This window comes from Phyllobates terribilis, unplaced genomic scaffold (assembly GCF_046119375.1).
Source record: "Phyllobates terribilis strain yellow unplaced genomic scaffold, ASM4611937v1 Scaffold_404__1_contigs__length_1715579, whole genome shotgun sequence".
NCBI classification, from domain to species: Eukaryota; Metazoa; Chordata; class Amphibia; order Anura; family Dendrobatidae; genus Phyllobates; species Phyllobates terribilis.
The window spans coordinates 1-21,734 of NW_027363164.1; the positions used below are offsets into that span (position 1 = coordinate 1).

The following is a 21,734-nucleotide window of genomic DNA, read 5'->3' on the forward strand; positions in this document are numbered from 1 at the left end:
TAACCAGAATTGGTTCAAACTACGGAGCCACCCAAGGATCCTGAAAAGTCCATTTGTGGAGATGAGCTCCTGGACTCCCGTTAAGAAGACATGTTGTCAACCTCTAGATCCCTTACATGCCTGCACTTTTCGGCTTGCTGCTGCTGCAATCCACGCGTTTTAGATCTGCATAACTCCACCTCTTTAAAACACAGCACCTTCACCCCCTGCTGTTCCCACCCGCCTCAACACCGTTGGAAGGGAGGAGAACCAATTAAGGCGGGGGGTGGGGGTGGAACGAGCAGCTGTCTACCCTTAGCAGGAGGGCTCCTGATTACATACCTCTCCTGCTGCTGCTGCTGCTGGCTGTCCAGCAGCAGACTGAAGGTGGCTGCTGCTGTGCACAGGTATATAAAGGCTCAGAGCCTATTATGACACGCGCAGCCAGCGTTCCATTGCCACATTCCATCTACTGCAGGCAGGATACCTGGCTGGCTGAATGTCGCTGAGAAGCTCACAGAGACCGCCATAAGCAACAGTTTAACAGAATGCCACAGACTAATCAACCAAACTTTTTGGGTTGGGTTCTCTTTTATAGTCTGCAGGCATTAAATGAAAGAAGTCAGTGTTCCAGCAGAAGGAGACAACGTTTCAGAAAAGGCATTGTAGCAAACCAAAAAAGAAATTTTAAGCGCAGCAGAGTAACCAGCGCACATACCTGTTAGCTCAGGTGAGTTTAAAAGGCTGCTGTTGATAACAAGGGCATTTGCTAAATAGATGGTGTGTGTGCAACAATATACTGAAAGGTCAATTATATTGTGCAGCTTATCTCACCACCTGTAGTTATTTAGGTGAAAGCTCCAAAATGCTTGCCTAATATGTCTGTTTATCCAAAAGGAAGTAAAAAGGGAGAGCTAGAAAGATAGCATTGCATCACATTACATGGCAATGCAATGCACAGTTGCTGAAGTTGAACCAAAATGAGCTTGTAATCTGGCTTCTGCAACTTTGAACATGAAAAATCCAATGAGGAGAAGAAAAGCAAAGCCAAAGAGTCCATCCCAAAATCCGACAAACAAGCAAAATGAACAAAAAACATTGAATTCAATTCTTTCTGATTTTAGAAACTGCATTAAAGAAGGGTGCACCGGTCCTGGAGATACTGCAATACCAGGTCAATGCGTGGAGTGGACAGAGCAAGCTCTTTTTCCATCTCCCTGTTCTAAAAATCCATTTAATATATGGTCCCCAGATAGGGGACGTATCAGATATTAAACTGATAAGAACAGATACTACACTTGATCTTAGCCAAAAGGCCGAGAAGCGATAACCAGAATTGGTTTCAAACTACGGAGCCACCCAAGGATCCTGAAAAGTCCATTTGTGGAGATGAGCTCCTGGACTCCCGTTAAGAAGACATGTTGTCAACCTCTAGATCCCTTACATGCCTGCACTTTTCGGCTTGCTGCTGCTGCAATCCACGCGTTTTAGATCTGCATAACTCCACCTCTTTAAACACAGCACCTTCACCCCCTGCTGTTCCCACCCGCCTCAACACCGTTGGAAGGGAGGAGAACCAATTAAGGCGGGGGTGGGTGGAACGAGCAGCTGTCTACCCTTAGCAGGAGGGCTCCTGATTACATACCTCTCCTGCTGCTGCTGCTGCTGGCTGTCCAGCAGCAGACTGAAGGTGGCTGCTGCTGTGCACAGGTATATAAAGGCTCAGAGCCTATTATGACACGCGCAGCCAGCGTTCCATTGCCACATTCCATCTACTGCAGGCAGGATACCTGGCTGGCTGAATGTCGCTGAGAAGCTCACAGAGACCGCCATAAGCAACAGTTTAACAGAATGCCACAGACTAATCAACCAAACTTTTTGGGTTGGGTTCTCTTTTATAGTCTGCAGGCATTAAATGAAAGAAGTCAGTGTTCCAGCAGAAGGAGACAACGTTTCAGAAAAGGCATTGTAGCAAACCAAAAAAGAAATTTTAAGCGCAGCAGAGTAACCAGCGCACATACCTGTTAGCTCAGGGGAGTTTAAAAGGCTGCTGTTGATAACAAGGGCATTTGCTAAATAGATGGTGTGTGTGCAACAATATACTGAAAGGTCAATTATATTGTGCAGCTTATCTCACCACCTGTAGTTATTTAGGTGAAAGCTCCAAAATGCTTGCCTAATATGTCTGTTTATCCAAAAGGAAGTAAAAAGGGAGAGCTAGAAAGATAGCACTGCATCACATTACATGGCAATGCAATGCACAGTTGCTGAAGTTGAACCAAAATGAGCTTGTAATCTGGCTTCTGCAACTTTGAACATGAAAAATCCAATGAGGAGAAGAAAAGCAAAGCCAAAGAGTCCATCCCAAAATCCGACAAACAAGCAAAATGAACAAAAAACATTGAATTCAATTCTTTCTGATTTTAGAAACTGCATTAAAGAAGGGGTGCACCGGTCCTGGAGATACTGCAATACCAGGTCAATGCGTGGAGTGGACAGAGCAAGCTCTTTTTCCATCTCCCTGTTCTAAAAATCCATTTAATATATGGTCCCCAGATAGGGACGTATCAGATATTAAACTGATAAGAACAGATACTACACTTGATCTTAGCCAAAAGGCCGAGAAGCGATAACCAGAATTGGTTTCAAACTACGGAGCCACCCAAGGGATCCTGAAAAGTCCATTTGTGGAGATGAGCTCCTGGACCTCCCATTAAGAAGACATGTTGTCAACCTCTATATCCCTTACATGCCTGCACTTTTCGGCTTGCTGCTGCTTGCAATCCACGCGTTTTAGATCTGCATAACTCCACCTCTTTAAACACAGCACCTTCACCCCCTGCTGTTCCCACCCGCCTCAACACGTTGGAAGGGAGGAGAACCAATTAAGGCGGGGTGGGGTGGAACGAGCAGCTGTCTACCCTTAGCAGGAGGGCTCCTGATTACATACCTCTCCTGCTGCTGCTGCTGCTGGCTGTCCAGCAGCAGACTGAAGGTGGCTGCTGCTGTGCACAGGTATATAAAGGCTCAGAGCCTATTATGACACGCGCAGCCAGCGTTCCATGCCACATTCCATCTACTGCAGCTGGATACCTGGCTGGCTGAATGTCGCTGAGAAGCTCACAGAGACCGCCATAAGCAACAGTTTAACAGAATGCCACAGACTAATCAACCAAACTTTTTGGGTTGGGTTCTCTTTTATAGTCTGCAGGCATTAAATGAAAGAAGTCAGTGTTCCAGCAGAAGGAGACAACGTTTCAGAAAAGGCATTGTAGCAAACCAAAAAAGAAATTTTAAGCGCAGCAGAGTAACCAGCGCACATACCTGTTAGCTCAGGTGAGTTTAAAAGGCTGCTGTTGATAACAAGGGCATTTGCTAAATAGATGGTGTGTGTGCAACAATATACTGAAAGGTCAATTATATTGTGCAGCTTATCTCACCACCTGTAGTTATTTAGGGAAAGCTCCAAAATGCTTGCCTAATATGTCTGTTTATCCAAAAGGAAGTAAAAAGGGAGAGCTAGAAAGATAGCATTGCATCACATTACATGGCAATGCAATGCACAGTTGCTGAAGTTGAACCAAATGAGCTTGTAATCTGGCTTCTGCAACTTTGAACATGAAAAATCCAATGAGGAGAGAAAAGCAAAGCCAAAGAGTCCATCCAAAATCCGACAAACAAGCAAAATGAACAAAAAACATTGAATTCAATTCTTTCTGATTTTAGAAACTGCATTAAAGAAGGGGTGCACCGGTCCTGGAGATACTGCAATACCAGGTCAATGCGTGGAGTGGACAGAGCAAGCTCTTTTTCCATCTCCCTGTTCTAAAAATCCATTTAATATATGGTCCCCAGATAGGGGACGTATCAGATATTAAACTGATAAGAACAGATACTACACTTGATCTTAGCCAAAAGGCCGAGAAGCGATAACCAGAATTGGTTTCAAACTACGGAGCCACCCAAGGATCCTGAAAAGTCCATTTGTGGAGATGAGCTCCTGGACTCCCGTTAAGAAGACATGTTGTCAACCTCTAGATCCCTTACATGCCTGCACTTTTCGGCTTGCTGCTGCTGCAATCCACGCGTTTAGATCTGCATAACTCCACCTCTTTAAACACAGCACCTTCACCCCCTGCTGTTCCCACCCGCCTCAACACCGTTGGAAGGGAGGAGAACAATTAAGGCGGGGTGGGGTGGAACGAGCAGCTGTCTACCCTTAGCAGGAGGGCTCCTGATTACATACCTCTCCTGCTGCTGCTGCTGCTGGCTGTCCAGCAGCAGACTGAAGGTGGCTGCTGCTGTGCACAGGTATATAAAGGCTCAGAGCCTATTATGACATGCGCAGCCAGCGTTCCATTGCCACATTCCATCTACTGCAGGCAGGATACCTGGCTGGCTGAATGTCGCTGAGAAGCTCACAGAGACCGCCATAAGCAACAGTTTAACAGAATGCCACAGACTAATCAACCACACTTTTTGGGTTGGGTTCTCTTTTATAGTCTGCAGGCATTAAATGAAAGAAGTCAGTGTTCCAGCAGAAGGAGACAACGTTTCAGAAAAGGCATTGTAGCAAACCAAAAAAGAAATTTTAAGCGCAGCAGAGTAACCAGCACATACCTGTTAGCTCAGGTGAGTTTAAAAGGCTGCTGTTGATAACAAGGGCATTTGCTAAATAGATGGTGTGTGTGCAACAATATACTGAAAGGTCAATTATATTGTGCAGCTTATCTCACCACCTGTAGTTATTTAGGTGAAAGCTCCAAAATGCTTGCCTAATATGTCTGTTTATCCAAAAGGAAGTAAAAAGGGAGAGCTAGAAAGATAGCATTGCATCACATTACATGGCAATGCAATGCACAGTTGCTGAAGTTGAACCAAAATGAGCTTGTAATCTGGCTTCTGCAACTTTGAACATGAAAAATCCAATGAGGAGAAGAAAAGCAAAGCCAAAGAGTCCATCCCAAAATCCAGCAAACAAGCAAAATGAACAAAAAACATTGAATTCAATTCTTTCTGATTTTAGAAACTGCATTAAAGAAGGGGTGCACCGGTCCTGGAGATACTGCAATACCAGGTCAATGCGGTGGAGTGGACAGAGCAAGCTCTTTTTCCATCTCCCTGTTCTAAAAATCCATTTAATATATGGTCCCCAGATAGGGGACGTATCAGATATTAAACTGATAAGAACAGATACTACACTTGATCTTAGCCAAAAGGCCGAGAAGCGATAACCAGAATTGGTTTCAAACTACGGAGCCACCCAAGGATCCTGAAAAGTCCATTTGTGGAGATGAGCTCCTGGACTCCCGTTAAGAAGACATGTTGTCAACCTCTAGATCCCTTACATGCCTGCACTTTTCGGCTTGCTGCTGCTGCAATCCACGCGTTTTAGATCTGCATAACTCCACCTCTTTAAACACAGCACCTTCACCCCCTGCTGTTCCCACCCGCCTCAACACCGTTGGAAGGGAGGAGAACCAATTAAGGCGGGGGGTGGGGTGGAACGAGCAGCTGTCTACCCTTAGCAGGAGGGCTCCTGATTACATACCTCTCCTGCTGCTGCTGCTGCTGGCTGTCCAGCAGCAGACTGAAGGTGGCTGCTGCTGTGCACAGGTATATAAAGGCTCAGAGCCTATTATGACACGCGCAGCCAGCGTTCCATTGCCACATTCCATCTACTGCAGGCAGGATACCTGGCTGGCTGAATGTCGCTGAGAAGCTCACAGAGACCGCCATAAGCAACAGTTTAACAGAATGCCACAGACTAATCAACCAAACTTTTTGGGTTGGGTTCTCTTTTATAGTCTGCAGGCATTAAATGAAAGAAGTCAGTGTTCCAGCAGAAGGAGACAACGTTTCAGAAAAGGCATTGTAGCAAACCAAAAAAGAAATTTTAAGCGCAGCAGAGTAACCAGCGCACATACCTGTTAGCTCAGGTGAGTTTAAAAGGCTGCTGTTGATAACAAGGGCATTTGCTAAATAGATGGTGTGTGTGCAACAATATACTGAAAGGTCAATTATATTGTGCAGCTTATCTCACCACCTGTAGTTATTTAGGTGAAAGCTCCAAAATGCTTGCCTAATATGTCTGTTTATCCAAAAGGAAGTAAAAAGGGAGAGCTAGAAAGATAGCATTGCATCACATTACATGGCAATGCAATGCACAGTTGCTGAAGTTGAACCAAAATGAGCTTGTAATCTGGCTTCTGCAACTTTGAACATGAAAAATCCAATGAGGAGAAGAAAAGCAAAGCCAAAGAGTCCATCCCAAAATCCGACAAACAAGCAAAATGAACAATAAACATTGAATTCAATTCTTTCTGATTTTAGAAACTGCATTAAAGAAGGGGTGCACCGGTCCTGGAGATACTGCAATACCAGGTCAATGCGTGGAGTGGACAGAGCAAGCTCTTTTTCCATCTCCCTGTTCTAAAAATCCATTTAATATATGGTCCCCAGATAGGGGACGTATCAGATATTAAACTGATAAGAACAGATACTACACTTGATCTTAGCCAAAAGGCCGAGAAGCGATAACCAGAATTGGTTTCAAACTACGGAGCCACCCAAGGATCCTGAAAAGTCCATTTGTGGAGATGAGCTCCTGGACTCCCGTTAAGAAGACATGTTGTCAACCTCTAGATCCCTTACATGCCTGCACTTTTCGGCTTGCTGCTGCTGCAATCCACGCGTTTTAGATCTGCATAACTCCACCTCTTTAAACACAGCACCTTCACCCCCTGCTGTTCCCACCCGCCTCAACACCGTTGGAAGGGAGGAGAACCAATTAAGGCGGGGGGTGGGGTGGAACGAGCAGCTGTCTACCCTTAGCAGGAGGGCTCCTGATTACATACCTCTCCTGCTGCTGCTGCTGCTGGCTGTCCAGCAGCAGACTGAAGGTGGCTGCTGCTGTGCACAGGTATATAAAGGCTCAGAGCCTATTATGACACGCGCAGCCAGCGTTCCATTGCCACATTCCATCTACTGCAGGCAGGATACCTGGCTGGCTGAATGTCGCTGAGAAGCTCACAGAGACCGCCATAAGCAACAGTTTAACAGAATGCCACAGACTAATCAACCAAACTTTTTGGGTTGGGTTCTCTTTTATAGTCTGCAGGCATTAAATGAAAGAAGTCAGTGTTCCAGCAGAAGGAGACAACGTTTCAGAAAAAGCATTGTAGCAAACCAAAAAAGAAATTTTAAGCGCAGCAGAGTAACCAGCGCACATACCTGTTAGCTCAGGTGAGTTTAAAAGGCTGCTGTTGATAACAAGGGCATTTGCTAAATAGATGGTGTGTGTGCAACAATATACTGAAAGGTCAATTATATTGTGCAGCTTATCTCACCACCTGTAGTTATTTAGGTGAAAGCTCCAAAATGCTTGCCTAATATGTCTGTTTATCCAAAAGGAAGTAAAAAGGGAGAGCTAGAAAGATAGCATTGCATCACATTACATGGCAATGCAATGCACAGTTGCTGAAGTTGAACCAAAATGAGCTTGTAATCTGGCTTCTGCAACTTTGAACATGAAAAATCCAATGAGGAGAAGAAAAGCAAAGCCAAAGAGTCCATCCCAAAATCCGACAAACAAGCAAAATGAACAAAAAACATTGAATTCAATTCTTTCTGATTTTAGAAACTGCATTAAAGAAGGGGTGCACCGGTCCTGGAGATACTGCAATACCAGGTCAATGCGTGGAGTGGACAGAGCAAGCTCTTTTTCCATCTCCCTGTTCTAAAAATCCATTTAATATATGGTCCCCAGATAGGGGACGTATCAGATATTAAACTGATAAGAACAGATACTACACTTGATCTTAGCCAAAAGGCCGAGAAGCGATAACCAGAATTGGTTTCAAACTACGGAGCCACCCAAGGATCCTGAAAAGTCCATTTGTGGAGATGAGCTCCTGGACTCCCGTTAAGAAGACATGTTGTCAACCTCTAGATCCCTTACATGCCTGCACTTTTCGGCTTGCTGCTGCTGTAATCCACGCGTTTTAGATCTGCATAACTCCACCTCTTTAAACACAGCACCTTCACCCCCTGCTGTTCCCACCCGCCTCAACACCGTTGGAAGGGAGGAGAACCAATTAAGGCGGGGGGTGGGGTGGAACGAGCAGCTGTCTACCCTTAGCAGGAGGGCTCCTGATTACATACCTCTCCTGCTGCTGCTGCTGCTGGCTGTCCAGCAGCAGACTGAAGGTGGCTGCTGCTGTGCACAGGTATATAAAGGCTCAGAGCCTATTATGACACGCGCAGCCAGCGTTCCATTGCCACATTCCATCTACTGCAGGCAGGATACCTGGCTGGCTGAATGTCGCTGAGAAGCTCACAGAGACCGCCATAAGCAACAGTTTAACAGAATGCCACAGACTAATCAACCAAACTTTTTGGGTTGGGTTCTCTTTTATAGTCTGCAGGCATTAAATGAAAGAAGTCAGTGTTCCAGCAGAAGGAGACAACGTTTCAGAAAAGGCATTGTAGCAAACCAAAAAAGAAATTTTAAGCGCAGCAGAGTAACCAGCGCACATACCTGTTAGCTCAGGTGAGTTTAAAAGGCTGCTGTTGATAACAAGGGCATTTGAAAATAGATGGTGTGTGTGCAACAATATACTGAAAGGTCAATTATATTGTGCAGCTTATCTCACCACCTGTAGTTATTTAGGTGAAAGCTCCAAAATGCTTGCCTAATATGTCTGTTTATCCAAAAGGAAGTAAAAAGGGAGAGCTAGAAAGATAGCATTGCATCACATTACATGGCAATGCAATGCACAGTTGCTGAAGTTGAACCAAAATGAGCTTGTAATCTGGCTTCTGCAACTTTGAACATGAAAAATCCAATGAGGAGAAGAAAAGCAAAGCCAAAGAGTCCATCCCAAAATCCGACAAACAAGCAAAATGAACAAAAAACATTGAATTCAATTCTTTCTGATTTTACAAACTGCATTAAAGAAGGGGTGCACCGGTCCTGGAGATACTGCAATACCAGGTCAATGCGTGGAGTGGACAGAGCAAGCTCTTTTTCCATCTCCCTGTTCTAAAAATCCATTTAATATATGGTCCCCAGATAGGGGACGTATCAGATATTAAACTGATAAGAACAGATACTACACTTGATCTTAGCCAAAAGGCCGAGAAGCGATAACCAGAATTGGTTTCAAACTACGGAGCCACCCAAGGATCCTGAAAAGTCCATTTGTGGAGATGAGCTCCTGGACTCCCGTTAAGAAGACATGTTGTCAACCTCTAGATCCCTTACATGCCTGCACTTTTCGGCTTGCTGCTGCTGCAATCCACGCGTTTTAGATCTGCATAACTCCACCTCTTTAAACACAGCACCTTCACCCCCTGCTGTTCCCACCCGCCTCAACACCGTTGAAAGGGAGGAGAACCAATTAAGGCGGGGGGTGGGGTGGAACGAGCAGCTGTCTACCCTTAGCAGGAGGGCTCTTGATTACATACCTCTCCTGCTGCTGCTGCTGCTGGCTGTCCAGCAGCAGACTGAAGGTGGCTGCTGCTGTGCACAGGTATATAAAGGCTCAGAGCCTATTATGACACGCGCAGCCAGCGTTCCATTGCCACATTCCATCTACTGCAGGCAGGATACCTGGCTGGCTGAATGTCGCTGAGAAGCTCACAGAGACCGCCATAAGCAACAGTTTAACAGAATGCCACAGACTAATCAACCAAACTTTTTGGGTTGGGTTCTCTTTTATAGTCTGCAGGCATTAAATGAAAGAAGTCAGTGTTCCAGCAGAAGGAGACAACGTTTCAGAAAAGGCATTGTAGCAAACCAAAAAAGAAATTTTAAGCGCAGCAGAGTAACCAGCGCACATACCTGTTAGCTCAGGTGAGTTTAAAAGGCTGCTGTTGATAACAAGGGCATTTGCTAAATAGATGGTGTGTGTGCAACAATATACTGAAAGGTCAATTATATTGTGCAGCTTATCTCACCACCTGTAGTTATTTAGGTGAAAGCTCCAAAATGCTTGCCTAATATGTCTGTTTATCCAAAAGGAAGTAAAAAGGGAGAGCTAGAAAGATAGCATTGCATCACATTACATGGCAATGCAATGCACAGTTGCTGAAGTTGAACCAAAATGAGCTTGTAATCTGGCTTCTGCAACTTTGAACATGAAAAATCCAATGAGGAGAAGAAAAGCAAAGCCAAAGAGTCCATCCCAAAATCCGACAAACAAGCAAAATGAACAAAAAACATTGAATTCAATTCTTTCTGATTTTAGAAACTGCATTAAAGAAGGGGTGCACCGGTCCTGGAGATACTGCAATACCAGGTCAATGCGTGGAGTGGACAGAGCAAGCTCTTTTTCCATCTCCCTGTTCTAAAAATCCATTTAATATATGGTCCCCAGATAGGGGACGTATCAGATATTAAACTGATAAGAACAGATACTACACTTGATCTTAGCCAAAAGGCCGAGAAGCGATAACCAGAATTGGTTTCAAACTATGGAGCCACCCAAGGATTCTGAAAAGTCCATTTGTGGAGATGAGCTCCTGGACTCCCGTTAAGAAGACATGTTGTCAACCTCTAGATCCCTTACATGCCTGCACTTTTCGGCTTGCTGCTGCTGCAATCCACGCGTTTTAGATCTGCATAACTCCACCTCTTTAAACACAGCACCTTCACCCCCTGCTGTTCCCACCCGCCTCAACACCGTTGGAAGGGAGGAGAACCAATTAAGGCGGGGGGTTGGGTGGAACGAGCAGCTGTCTACCCTTAGCAGGAGGGCTCCTGATTACATACCTCTCCTGCTGCTGCTGCTGCTGGCTGTCCAGCAGCAGACTGAAGGTGGCTGCTGCTGTGCACAGGTATATAAAGGCTCAGAGCCTATTATGACACGCGCAGCCAGCGTTCCATTGCCACATTCCATCTACTGCAAGCAGGATACCTGGCTGGCTGAATGTCGCTGAGAAGCTCACAGAGACCGCCATAAGCAACAGTTTAACAGAATGCCACAGACTAATCAACCAAACTTTTTGGGTTGGGTTCTCTTTTATAGTCTGCAGGCATTAAATGAAAGAAGTCAGTGTTCCAGCAGAAGGAGACAACGTTTCAGAAAAGGCATTGTAGCAAACCAAAAAAGAAATTTTAAGCGCAGCAGAGTAACCAGCGCACATACCTGTTAGCTCAGGTGAGTTTAAAAGGCTGCTGTTGATAACAAGGGCATTTGCTAAATAGATGGTGTGTGTGCAACAATATACTGAAAGGTCAATTATATTGTGCAGCTTATCTCACCACCTGTAGTTATTTAGGTGAAAGCTCCAAAATGCTTGCCTAATATGTCTGTTTATCCAAAAGGAAGTAAAAAGGGAGAGCTAGAAAGATAGCATTGCATCACATTACATGGCAATGCAATGCACAGTTGCTGAAGTTGAACCAAAATGAGCTTGTAATCTGGCTTCTGCAACTTTGAACATGAAAAATCCAATGAGGAGAAGAAAAGCAAAGCCAAAGAGTCCATCCCAAAATCCGACAAACAAGCAAAATGAACAAAAAACATTGAATTCAATTCTTTCTGATTTTAGAAACTGCATTAAAGAAGGGGTGCACCGGTCCTGGAGATACTGCAATACCAGGTCAATGCGTGGAGTGGACAGAGCAAGCTCTTTTTCCATCTCCCTGTTCTAAAAATCCATTTAATATATGGTCCCCAGATAGGGGACGTATCAGATATTAAACTGATAAGAACAGATACTACACTTGATCTTAGCCAAAAAGCCGAGAAGCGATAACCAGAATTGGTTTCAAACTATGGAGCCACCCAAGGATTCTGAAAAGTCCATTTGTGGAGATGAGCTCCTGGACTCCCGTTAAGAAGACATGTTGTCAACCTCTAGATCCCTTACATGCCTGCACTTTTCGGCTTGCTGCTGCTGCAATCCACGCGTTTTAGATCTGCATAACTCCACCTCTTTAAACACAGCACCTTCACCCCCTGCTGTTCCCACCCGCCTCAACACCGTTGGAAGGGAGGAGAACCAATTAAGGCGGGGGGTTGGGTGGAACGAGCAGCTGTCTACCCTTAGCAGGAGGGCTCCTGATTACATACCTCTCCTGCTGCTGCTGCTGCTGGCTGTCCAGCAGCAGACTGAAGGTGGCTGCTGCTGTGCACAGGTATATAAAGGCTCAGAGCCTATTATGACACGCGCAGCCAGCGTTCCATTGCCACATTCCATCTACTGCAAGCAGGATACCTGGCTGGCTGAATGTCGCTGAGAAGCTCACAGAGACCGCCATAAGCAACAGTTTAACAGAATGCCACAGACTAATCAACCAAACTTTTTGGGTTGGGTTCTCTTTTATAGTCTGCAGGCATTAAATGAAAGAAGTCAGTGTTCCAGCAGAAGGAGACAACGTTTCAGAAAAGGCATTGTAGCAAACCAAAAAAGAAATTTTAAGCGCAGCAGAGTAACCAGCGCACATACCTGTTAGCTCAGGTGAGTTTAAAAGGCTGCTGTTGATAACAAGGGCATTTGCTAAATAGATGGTGTGTGTGCAACAATATACTGAAAGGTCAATTATATTGTGCAGCTTATCTCACCACCTGTAGTTATTTAGGTGAAAGCTCCAAAATGCTTGCCTAATATGTCTGTTTATCCAAAAGGAAGTAAAAAGGGAGAGCTAGAAAGATAGCATTGCATCACATTACATGGCAATGCAATGCACAGTTGCTGAAGTTGAACCAAAATGAGCTTGTAATCTGGCTTCTGCAACTTTGAACATGAAAAATCCAATGAGGAGAAGAAAAGCAAAGCCAAAGAGTCCATCCCAAAATCCGACAAACAAGCAAAATGAACAAAAAACATTGAATTCAATTCTTTCTGATTTTAGAAACTGCATTAAAGAAGGGGTGCACCGGTCCTGGAGATACTGCAATACCAGGTCAATGCGTGGAGTGGACAGAGCAAGCTCTTTTTCCATCTCCCTGTTCTAAAAATCCATTTCATATATGGTCCCCAGATAGGGGACGTATCAGATATTAAACTGATAAGAACAGATACTACACTTGATCTTAGCCAAAAGGCCGAGAAGCGATAACCAGAATTGGTTTCAAACTACGGAGCCACCCAAGGATCCTGAAAAGTCCATTTGTGGAGATGAGCTCCTGGACTCCCGTTAAGAAGACATGTTGTCAACCTCTAGATCCCTTACATGCCTGCACTTTTCGGCTTGCTGCTGCTGCAATCCACGCGTTTTAGATCTGCATAACTCCACCTCTTTAAACACAGCACCTTCACCCCCTGCTGTTCCCACCCGCCTCAACACCGTTGGAAGGGAGGAGAACCAATTAAGGCGGGGGGTGGGGTGGAACGAGCAGCTGTCTACCCTTAGCAGGAGGGCTCCTGATTACATACCTCTCCTGCTGCTGCTGCTGCTGGCTGTCCAGCAGCAGACTGAAGGTGGCTGCTGCTGTGCACAGGTATATAAAGGCTCAGAGCCTATTATGACACGCGCAGCCAGCGTTCCATTGCCACATTCCATCTACTGCAGGCAGGATACCTGGCTGGCTGAATGTCGCTGAGAAGCTCACAGAGACCGCCATAAGCAACAGTTTAACAGAATGCCACAGACTAATCAACCAAACTTTTTGGGTTGGGTTCTCTTTTATAGTCTGCAGGCATTAAATGAAAGAAGTCAGTGTTCCAGCAGAAGGAGACAACGTTTCAGAAAAGGCATTGTAGCAAACCAAAAAAGAAATTTTAAGCGCAGCAGAGTAACCAGCGCACATACCTGTTAGCTCAGGTGAGTTTAAAAGGCTGCTGTTGATAACAAGGGCATTTGCTAAATAGATGGTGTGTGTGCAACAATATACTGAAAGGTCAATTATATTGTGCAGCTTATCTCACCACCTGTAGTTATTTAGGTGAAAGCTCCAAAATGCTTGCCTAATATGTCTGTTTATCCAAAAGGAAGTAAAAAGGGAGAGCTAGAAAGATAGCATTGCATCACATTACATGGCAATGCAATGCACAGTTGCTGAAGTTGAACCAAAATGAGCTTGTAATCTGGCTTCTGCAACTTTGAACATGAAAAATCCAATGAGGAGAAGAAAAGCAAAGCCAAAGAGTCCATCCCAAAATCCGACAAACAAGCAAAATGAACAAAAAACATTGAATTCAATTCTTTCTGATTTTAGAAACTGCATTAAAGAATGGGTGCACCGGTCCTGGAGATACTGCAATACCAGGTCAATGCGTGGAGTGGACAGAGCAAGCTCTTTTTCCATCTCCCTGTTCTAAAAATCCATTTAATATATGGTCCCCAGATAGGGGACGTATCAGATATTAAACTGATAAGAACAGATACTACACTTGATCTTAGCCAAAAGGCCGAGAAGCGATAACCAGAATTGGTTTCAAACTACGGAGCCACCCAAGGATCCTGAAAAGTCCATTTGTGGAGATGAGCTCCTGGACTCCCGTTAAGAAGACATGTTGTCAACCTCTAGATCCCTTACATGCCTGCACTTTTCGGCTTGCTGCTGCTGCAATCCACGCGTTTTAGATCTGCATAACTCCACCTCTTTAAACACAGCACCTTCACCCCCTGCTGTTCCCACCCGCCTCAAACACCGTTGGAAGGGAGGAGAACCAATTAAGGCGGGGGGTGGGGTGGAACGAGCAGCTGTCTACCCTTAGCAGGAGGGCTCCTGATTACATACCTCTCCTGCTGCTGCTGCTGCTGGCTGTCCAGCAGCAGACTGAAGGTGGCTGCTGCTGTGCACAGGTATATAAAGGCTCAGAGCCTATTATGACACGCGCAGCCAGCGTTCCATTGCCACATTCCATCTACTGCAGGCAGGATACCTGGCTGGCTGAATGTCGCTGAGAAGCTCACAGAGACCGCCATAAGCAACAGTTTAACAGAATGCCACAGACTAATCAACCAAACTTTTTGGGTTGGGTTCTCTTTTATAGTCTGCAGGCATTAAATGAAAGAAGTCAGTGTTCCAGCAGAAGGAGACAACGTTTCAGAAAAGGCATTGTAGCAAACCAAAAAAGAAATTTTAAGCGCAGCAGAGTAACCAGCGCACATACCTGTTAGCTCAGGTGAGTTTAAAAGGCTGCTGTTGATAACAAGGGCATTTGCTAAATAGATGGTGTGTGTGCAACAATATACTGAAAGGTCAATTATATTGTGCAGCTTATCTCACCACCTGTAGTTATTTAGGTGAAAGCTCCAAAATGCTTGCCTAATATGTCTGTTTATCCAAAAGGAAGTAAAAAGGGAGAGCTAGAAAGATAGCATTGCATCACATTACATGGCAATGCAATGCACAGTTGCTGAAGTTGAACCAAAATGAGCTTGTAATCTGGCTTCTGCAACTTTGAACATGAAAAATCCAATGAGGAGAAGAAAAGCAAAGCCAAAGAGTCCATCCCAAAATCCGACAAACAAGCAAAATGAACAAAAAACATTGAATTCAATTCTTTCTGATTTTAGAAACTGCATTAAAGAAGGGGTGCACCGGTCCTGGAGATACTGCAATACCAGGTCAATGCGTGGAGTGGACAGAGCAAGCTCTTTTTCCATCTCCCTGTTCTAAAAATCCATTTAATATATGGTCCCCAGATAGGGGACGTATCAGATATTAAACTGATAAGAACAGATACTACACTTGATCTTAGCCAAAAGGCCGAGAAGCGATAACCAGAATTGGTTTCAAACTACGGAGCCACCCAAGGATCCTGAAAAGTCCATTTGTGGAGATGAGCTCCTGGACTCCCGTTAAGAAGACATGTTGTCAACCTCTAGATCCCTTACATGCCTGCACTTTTCGGCTTGCTGCTGCTGCAATCCACGCGTTTTAGATCTGCATAACTCCACCTCTTTAAACACAGCACCTTCACCCCCTGCTGTTCCCACCCGCCTCAACACCGTTGGAAGGGAGGAGAACCAATTAAGGCGGGGGGTGGGGTGGAACGAGCAGCTGTCTACCCTTAGCAGGAGGGCTCCTGATTACATACCTCTCCTGCTGCTGCTGGCTGTCCAGCAGCAGACTGAAGGTGGCTGCTGCTGTGCACAGGTATATAAAGGCTCAGAGCCTATTATGACACGCGCAGCCAGCGTTCCATTGCCACATTCTATCTACTGCAGGCAGGATACCTGGCTGGCTGAATGTCGCTGAGAAGCTCACAGAGACCGCCATAAGCAACAGTTTAACAGAATGCCACAGACTAATCAACCAAACTTTTTGGGTTGGGTTCTCTTTTATAGTCTGCAGGCATTAAATGAAAGAAGTCAGTGTTCCAGCAGAAGGAGACAACGTTTCAGAAAAGGCATTGTAGCAAACCAAAAAAGAAATTTTAAGCGCAGCAGAGTAACCAGCGCACATACCTGTTAGCTCAGGTGAGTTTAAAAGGCTGCTGTTGATAACAAGGGCATTTGCTAAATAGATGGTGTGTGTGCAACAATATACTGAAAGGTCAATTATATTGTGCAGCTTATCTCACCACCTGTAGTTATTTAGGTGAAAGCTCCAAAATGCTTGCCTAATATGTCTGTTTATCCAAAAGGAAGTAAAAAGGGAGAGCTAGAAAGATAGCATTGCATCACATTACATGGCAATGCAATGCACAGTTGCTGAAGTTGAACCAAAATGAGCTTGTAATCTGGCTTCTGCAACTTTGAACATGAAAAATCCAATGAGGAGAAGAAAAGCAAAGCCAAAGAGTCCATCCCAAAATCCGACAAACAAGCAAAATGAACAAAAAACATTGAATTCAATTCTTTCTGATTTTAGAAACTGCATGAAAGAAGGGGTGCACCGGTCCTGGAGATACTGCAATACCAGGTCAAAGCGTGGAGTGGACAGAGCAAGCTCTTTTTCCATCTCCCTGTTCTAAAAATCCATTTAATATATGGTCCCCAGATAGGGGACGTATCAGATATTAAACTGATAAGAACAGATACTACACTTGATCTTAGCCAAAAGGCCGAGAAGCGATAACCAGAATTGGTTTCAAACTACGGAGCCACCCAAGGATCCTGAAAAGTCCATTTGTGGAGATGAGCTCCTGGACTCCCGTTAAGAAGACATGTTGTCAACCTCTAGATCCCTTACATGCCTGCACTTTTCGGCTTGCTGCTGCTGCAATCCACGCGTTTTAGATCTGCATAACTCCACCTCTTTAAACACAGCACCTTCACCCCCTGCTGTTCCCACCCGCCTCAACACCGTTGGAAGGGAGGAGAACCAATTAAGGCGGGGGGTGGGGTGGAACGAGCAGCTGTCTACCCTTAGCAGGAGGGCTCCTGATTACATACCTCTCCTGCTGCTGCTGCTGCTGGCTGTCCAGCAGCAGACTGAAGGTGGCTGCTGCTGTGCACAGGTATATAAAGGCTCAGAGCCTATTATGACACGCGCAGCCAGCGTTCCATTGCCACATTCCATCTACTGCAGGCAGGATACCTGGCTGGCTGAATGTCGCTGAGAAGCTCACAGAGACCGCCATAAGCAACAGTTTAACAGAATGCCACAGACTAATCAACCAAACTTTTTGGGTTGGGTTCTCTTTTATAGTCTGCAGGCATTAAATGAAAGAAGTCAGTGTTCCAGCAGAAGGAGACAACGTTTCAGAAAAGGCATTGTAGCAAACCAAAAAAGAAATTTTAAGCGCAGCAGAGTAACCAGCGCACATACCTGTTAGCTCAGGTGAGTTTAAAAGGCTGCTGTTGATAACAAGGGCATTTGCTAAATAGATGGTGTGTGTGCAACAATATACTGAAAGGTCAATTATATTGTGCAGCTTATCTCACCACCTGTAGTTATTTAGGTGAAAGCTCCAAAATGCTTGCCTAATATGTCTGTTTATCCAAAAGGAAGTAAAAAGGGAGAGCTAGAAAGATAGCATTGCATCACATTACATGGCAATGCAATGCACAGTTGCTGAAGTTGAACCAAAATGAGCTTGTAATCTGGCTTCTGCAACTTTGAACATGAAAAATCCAATGAGGAGAAGAAAAGCAAAGCCAAAGAGTCCATCCCAAAATCCGACAAACAAGCAAAATGAACAAAAAACATTGAATTCAATTCTTTCTGATTTTAGAAACTGCATTAAAGAAGGGGTGCACCGGTCCTGGAGATACTGCAATACCAGGTCAATGCGTGGAGTGGACAGAGCAAGCTCTTTTTCCATCTCCCTGTTCTAAAAATCCATTTAATATATGGTCCCCAGATAGGGGACGTATCAGATATTAAACTGATAAGAACAGATACTACACTTGATCTTAGCCAAAAGGCCGAGAAGCGATAACCAGAATTGGTTTCAAACTACGGAGCCACCCAAGGATCCTGAAAAGTCCATTTGTGGAGATGAGCTCCTGGACTCCCGTTAAGAAGACATGTTGTCAACCTCTAGATCCCTTACATGCCTGCACTTTTCGGCTTGCTGCTGCTGCAATCCACGCGTTTTAGATCTGCATAACTCCACCTCTTTAAACACAGCACCTTCACCCCCTGCTGTTCCCACCCGCCTCAACACCGTTGGAAGGGAGGAGAACCAATTAAGGCGGGGGGTGGGGTGGAACGAGCAGCTGTCTACCCTTAGCAGGAGGGCTCCTGATTACATACCTCTCCTGCTGCTGCTGCTGCTGGCTGTCCAGCAGCAGACTGAAGGTGGCTGCTGCTGTGCACAGGTATATAAAGGCTCAGAGCCTATTATGACACGCGCAGCCAGCGTTCCATTGCCACATTCCATCTACTGCAGGCAGGATACCTGGCTGGCTGAATGTCGCTGAGAAGCTCACAGAGACCGCCATAAGCAACAGTTTAACAGAATGCCACAGACTAATCAACCAAACTTTTTGGGTTGGGTTCTCTTTTATAGTCTGCAGGCATTAAATGAAAGAAGTCAGTGTTCCAGCAGAAGGAGACAACGTTTCAGAAAAGGCATTGTAGCAAACCAAAAAAGAAATTTTAAGCGCAGCAGAGTAACCAGCGCACATACCTGTTAGCTCAGGTGAGTTTAAAAGGCTGCTGTTGATAACAAGGGCATTTGCTAAATAGATGGTGTGTGTGCAACAATATACTGAAAGGTCAATTATATTGTGCAGCTTATCTCACCACCTGTAGTTATTTAGGTGAAAGCTCCAAAATGCTTGCCTAATATGTCTGTTTATCCAAAAGGAAGTAAAAAGGGAGAGCTAGAAAGATAGCATTGCATCACATTACATGGCAATGCAATGCACAGTTGCTGAAGTTGAACCAAAATGAGCTTGTAATCTGGCTTCTGCAACTTTGAACATGAAAAATCCAATGAGGAGAAGAAAAGCAAAGCCAAAGAGTCCATCCCAAAATCCGACAAACAAGCAAAATGAACAAAAAACATTGAATTCAATTCTTTCTGATTTTAGAAACTGCATTAAAGAAGGGGTGCACCGGTCCTGGAGATACTGCAATACCAGGTCAATGCGTGGAGTGGACAGAGCAAGCTCTTTTTCCATCTCCCTGCTCTAAAAATCCATTTAATATATGGTCCCCAGATAGGGGACGTATCAGATATTAAACTGATAAGAACAGATACTACACTTGATCTTAGCCAAAAGGCCGAGAAGCGATAACCAGAATTGGTTTCAAACTACGGAGCCACCCAAGGATCCTGAAAAGTCCATTTGTGGAGATGAGCTCCTGGACTCCCGTTAAGAAGACATGTTGTCAACCTCTAGATCCCTTACATGCCTGCACTTTTCGGCTTGCTGCTGCTGCAATCCACGCGTTTTAGATCTGCATAACTCCACCTCTTTAAACACAGCACCTTCACCCCCTGCTGTTCCCACCCGCCTCAACACCGTTGGAAGGGAGGAGAACCAATTAAGGCGGGGGGTGGGGTGGAACGAGCAGCTGTCTACCCTTAGCAGGAGGGCTCCTGATTACATACCTCTCCTGCTGCTGCTGCTGCTGACTGTCCAGCAGCAGACTGAAGGTGGCTGCTGCTGTGCACAGGTATATAAAGGCTCAGAGCCTATTATGACACGCGCAGCCAGCGTTCCATTGCCACATTCCATCTACTGCAGGCAGGATACCTGGCTGGCTGAATGTCGCTGAGAAGCTCACAGAGACCGCCATAAGCAACAGTTTAACAGAATGCCACAGACTAATCAACCAAACTTTTTGGGTTGGGTTCTCTTTTATAGTCTGCAGGCATTAAATGAAAGAAGTCAGTGTTCCAGCAGAAGGAGACAACGTTTCAGAAAAGGCATTGTAGCAAACCAAAAAAGAAATTTTAAGCGCAGCAGAGTAACCAGCGCACATACCTGTTAGCTCAGGTGAGTTTAAAAGGCTGCTGTTGATAACAAGGGCATTTGCTAAATAGATGGTGTGTGTGCAACAATATACTGAAAGGTCAATTATATTGTGCAGCTTATCTCACCACCTGTAGTTATTTAGGTGAAAGCTCCAAAATGCTTGCCTAATATGTCTGTTTATCCAAAAGGAAGTAAAAAGGGAGAGCTAGAAAGATAGCATTGCATCACATTACATGGCAATGCAATGCACAGTTGCTGAAGTTGAACCAAAATGAGCTTGTAATCTGGCTTCTGCAACTTTGAACATGAAAAATCCAATGAGGAGAAGAAAAGCAAAGCCAAAGAGTCCATCCCAAAATCCGACAAACAAGCAAAATGAACAAAAAACATTGAATTCAATTCTTTCTGATTTTAGAAACTGCATTAAAGAAGGGGTGCACCGGTCCTGGAGATACTGCAATACCAGGTCAATGCGTGGAGTGGACAGAGCAAGCTCTTTTTCCATCTCCCTGTTCTAAAAATCCATTTAATATATGGTCCCCAGATAGGGGACGTATCAGATATTAAACTGATAAGAACAGATTTTGCGTTTATATTTAAAATATCGTAGTCTTTATCTTTTCTTCAGAGCTTTAAAATAACATCTTCCATAGGTGATAGTTCCATATACTCAGGGCTCTTTTCTTTCCAAGCTTCTTCATATCCATTAGGTAGTACATATAAATTTCACTTAATGCCAGTCTTATACAATCCTTGACTTCTATATAGTCTCTTTTAAACAACAATATGTTTCTGGTCTTCCATAGAGCACTTTTAACACAACTCAAAGTGCACCATAAAACTCTCTCTTTTTCTTTTGTCATGTTTGGTAAAATCCCATATAAAACCACTTCATGGCTTAAAAAATTAAGACCAGATAAAAATTTTAAAAGCTCACCACAGTCTTTCCACACTTGCTGTGCAAAATCACAATTCCAAATAAGGTGCATAGTAGTCTCATCATTATTGCACTGATGCCTCGGGCAGGTTTGTATAGTGCTAAGTCTTCTTTTATACTGGAAATCACGAGTCGGTAAACATTCCTGCACAATCATCCAAGCTAAGTCTTTATGTTGATTCATCAGGTAAGGTGCATTTGTTAAATTCCATATTTTAGTGACTCTGCTATATGAATAATGGCTTATGGGCGTCAAAGTTTCTTTCTTTTTTAATTGCTGCAGCAGCTTCCTTGCATTCTTCAATGTCTCCATCTCAAAAGAATCTAGGCCATATAATCTGATAACTTTCTCCAGGATGGCATATTGTTGTGGAGGTGATAACAACACTGGGCTTGTTAAAGAAATGGATATCCACTTTCGCCTCCTAAAAATGTGGCCAGCTGCATATCTTAAAAAATGTGCCCAAGGGCTTGAAGCAAACATATATTTAAAACAGAGGCTAAAAAACTTGGAGTATAAAAACAGTTTGACGTTGGGAA

General features: G+C 44.5%; 15 non-coding genes and 1 pseudogene across 15 annotated transcripts; all 16 read right to left on the bottom strand.

Annotated features, from left to right (window-relative positions):
* Positions 1-1,116: 1,116 nt before the first annotated feature.
* Positions 1,117-1,307, bottom strand: LOC141225516 (U2 spliceosomal RNA). Its single transcript, XR_012292788.1, has one exon. It is a non-coding gene; the product is annotated as a U2 spliceosomal RNA (small nuclear RNA).
* A 1,113-nt stretch (positions 1,308-2,420) lies between these two features.
* On the bottom strand, positions 2,421-2,610 carry LOC141225588 (U2 spliceosomal RNA). The gene has a single exon (XR_012292859.1). It is a non-coding gene; the product is annotated as a U2 spliceosomal RNA (small nuclear RNA).
* Positions 2,611-3,719: 1,109 nt separating this feature from the next.
* On the bottom strand, positions 3,720-3,910 carry LOC141225187 (U2 spliceosomal RNA). Its single transcript, XR_012292465.1, has one exon. It is a non-coding gene; the product is annotated as a U2 spliceosomal RNA (small nuclear RNA).
* A 1,109-nt stretch (positions 3,911-5,019) lies between these two features.
* On the bottom strand, positions 5,020-5,211 carry LOC141225569 (U2 spliceosomal RNA). Its single transcript, XR_012292840.1, has one exon. It is a non-coding gene; the product is annotated as a U2 spliceosomal RNA (small nuclear RNA).
* Positions 5,212-6,326: 1,115 nt separating this feature from the next.
* LOC141225198 (U2 spliceosomal RNA) lies at positions 6,327-6,517 on the bottom strand. The gene has a single exon (XR_012292477.1). It is a non-coding gene; the product is annotated as a U2 spliceosomal RNA (small nuclear RNA).
* Positions 6,518-7,632: 1,115 nt separating this feature from the next.
* LOC141225209 (U2 spliceosomal RNA) lies at positions 7,633-7,823 on the bottom strand. Its single transcript, XR_012292488.1, has one exon. It is a non-coding gene; the product is annotated as a U2 spliceosomal RNA (small nuclear RNA).
* A 1,114-nt stretch (positions 7,824-8,937) lies between these two features.
* On the bottom strand, positions 8,938-9,128 carry LOC141225220 (U2 spliceosomal RNA). The gene has a single exon (XR_012292499.1). It is a non-coding gene; the product is annotated as a U2 spliceosomal RNA (small nuclear RNA).
* Positions 9,129-10,243: 1,115 nt separating this feature from the next.
* LOC141225231 (U2 spliceosomal RNA) lies at positions 10,244-10,434 on the bottom strand. The gene has a single exon (XR_012292510.1). It is a non-coding gene; the product is annotated as a U2 spliceosomal RNA (small nuclear RNA).
* A 1,115-nt stretch (positions 10,435-11,549) lies between these two features.
* LOC141225549 (U2 spliceosomal RNA) lies at positions 11,550-11,740 on the bottom strand. Its single transcript, XR_012292821.1, has one exon. It is a non-coding gene; the product is annotated as a U2 spliceosomal RNA (small nuclear RNA).
* A 1,115-nt stretch (positions 11,741-12,855) lies between these two features.
* LOC141225544 (U2 spliceosomal RNA) lies at positions 12,856-13,046 on the bottom strand. Its single transcript, XR_012292816.1, has one exon. It is a non-coding gene; the product is annotated as a U2 spliceosomal RNA (small nuclear RNA).
* Positions 13,047-14,161: 1,115 nt separating this feature from the next.
* On the bottom strand, positions 14,162-14,352 carry LOC141225514 (U2 spliceosomal RNA). The gene has a single exon (XR_012292786.1). It is a non-coding gene; the product is annotated as a U2 spliceosomal RNA (small nuclear RNA).
* A 1,116-nt stretch (positions 14,353-15,468) lies between these two features.
* On the bottom strand, positions 15,469-15,659 carry LOC141225243 (U2 spliceosomal RNA). Its single transcript, XR_012292521.1, has one exon. It is a non-coding gene; the product is annotated as a U2 spliceosomal RNA (small nuclear RNA).
* Positions 15,660-16,768: 1,109 nt separating this feature from the next.
* Positions 16,769-16,959, bottom strand: LOC141225551 (U2 spliceosomal RNA). The gene has a single exon (XR_012292823.1). It is a non-coding gene; the product is annotated as a U2 spliceosomal RNA (small nuclear RNA).
* Positions 16,960-18,074: 1,115 nt separating this feature from the next.
* On the bottom strand, positions 18,075-18,265 carry LOC141225256 (U2 spliceosomal RNA). The gene has a single exon (XR_012292532.1). It is a non-coding gene; the product is annotated as a U2 spliceosomal RNA (small nuclear RNA).
* A 1,115-nt stretch (positions 18,266-19,380) lies between these two features.
* LOC141225518 (U2 spliceosomal RNA) lies at positions 19,381-19,571 on the bottom strand. Its single transcript, XR_012292790.1, has one exon. It is a non-coding gene; the product is annotated as a U2 spliceosomal RNA (small nuclear RNA).
* A 1,115-nt stretch (positions 19,572-20,686) lies between these two features.
* On the bottom strand, positions 20,687-20,862 carry LOC141225635 (U2 spliceosomal RNA; annotated as a pseudogene).
* Between the last annotated feature and the right edge of the window lie 872 nt (positions 20,863-21,734).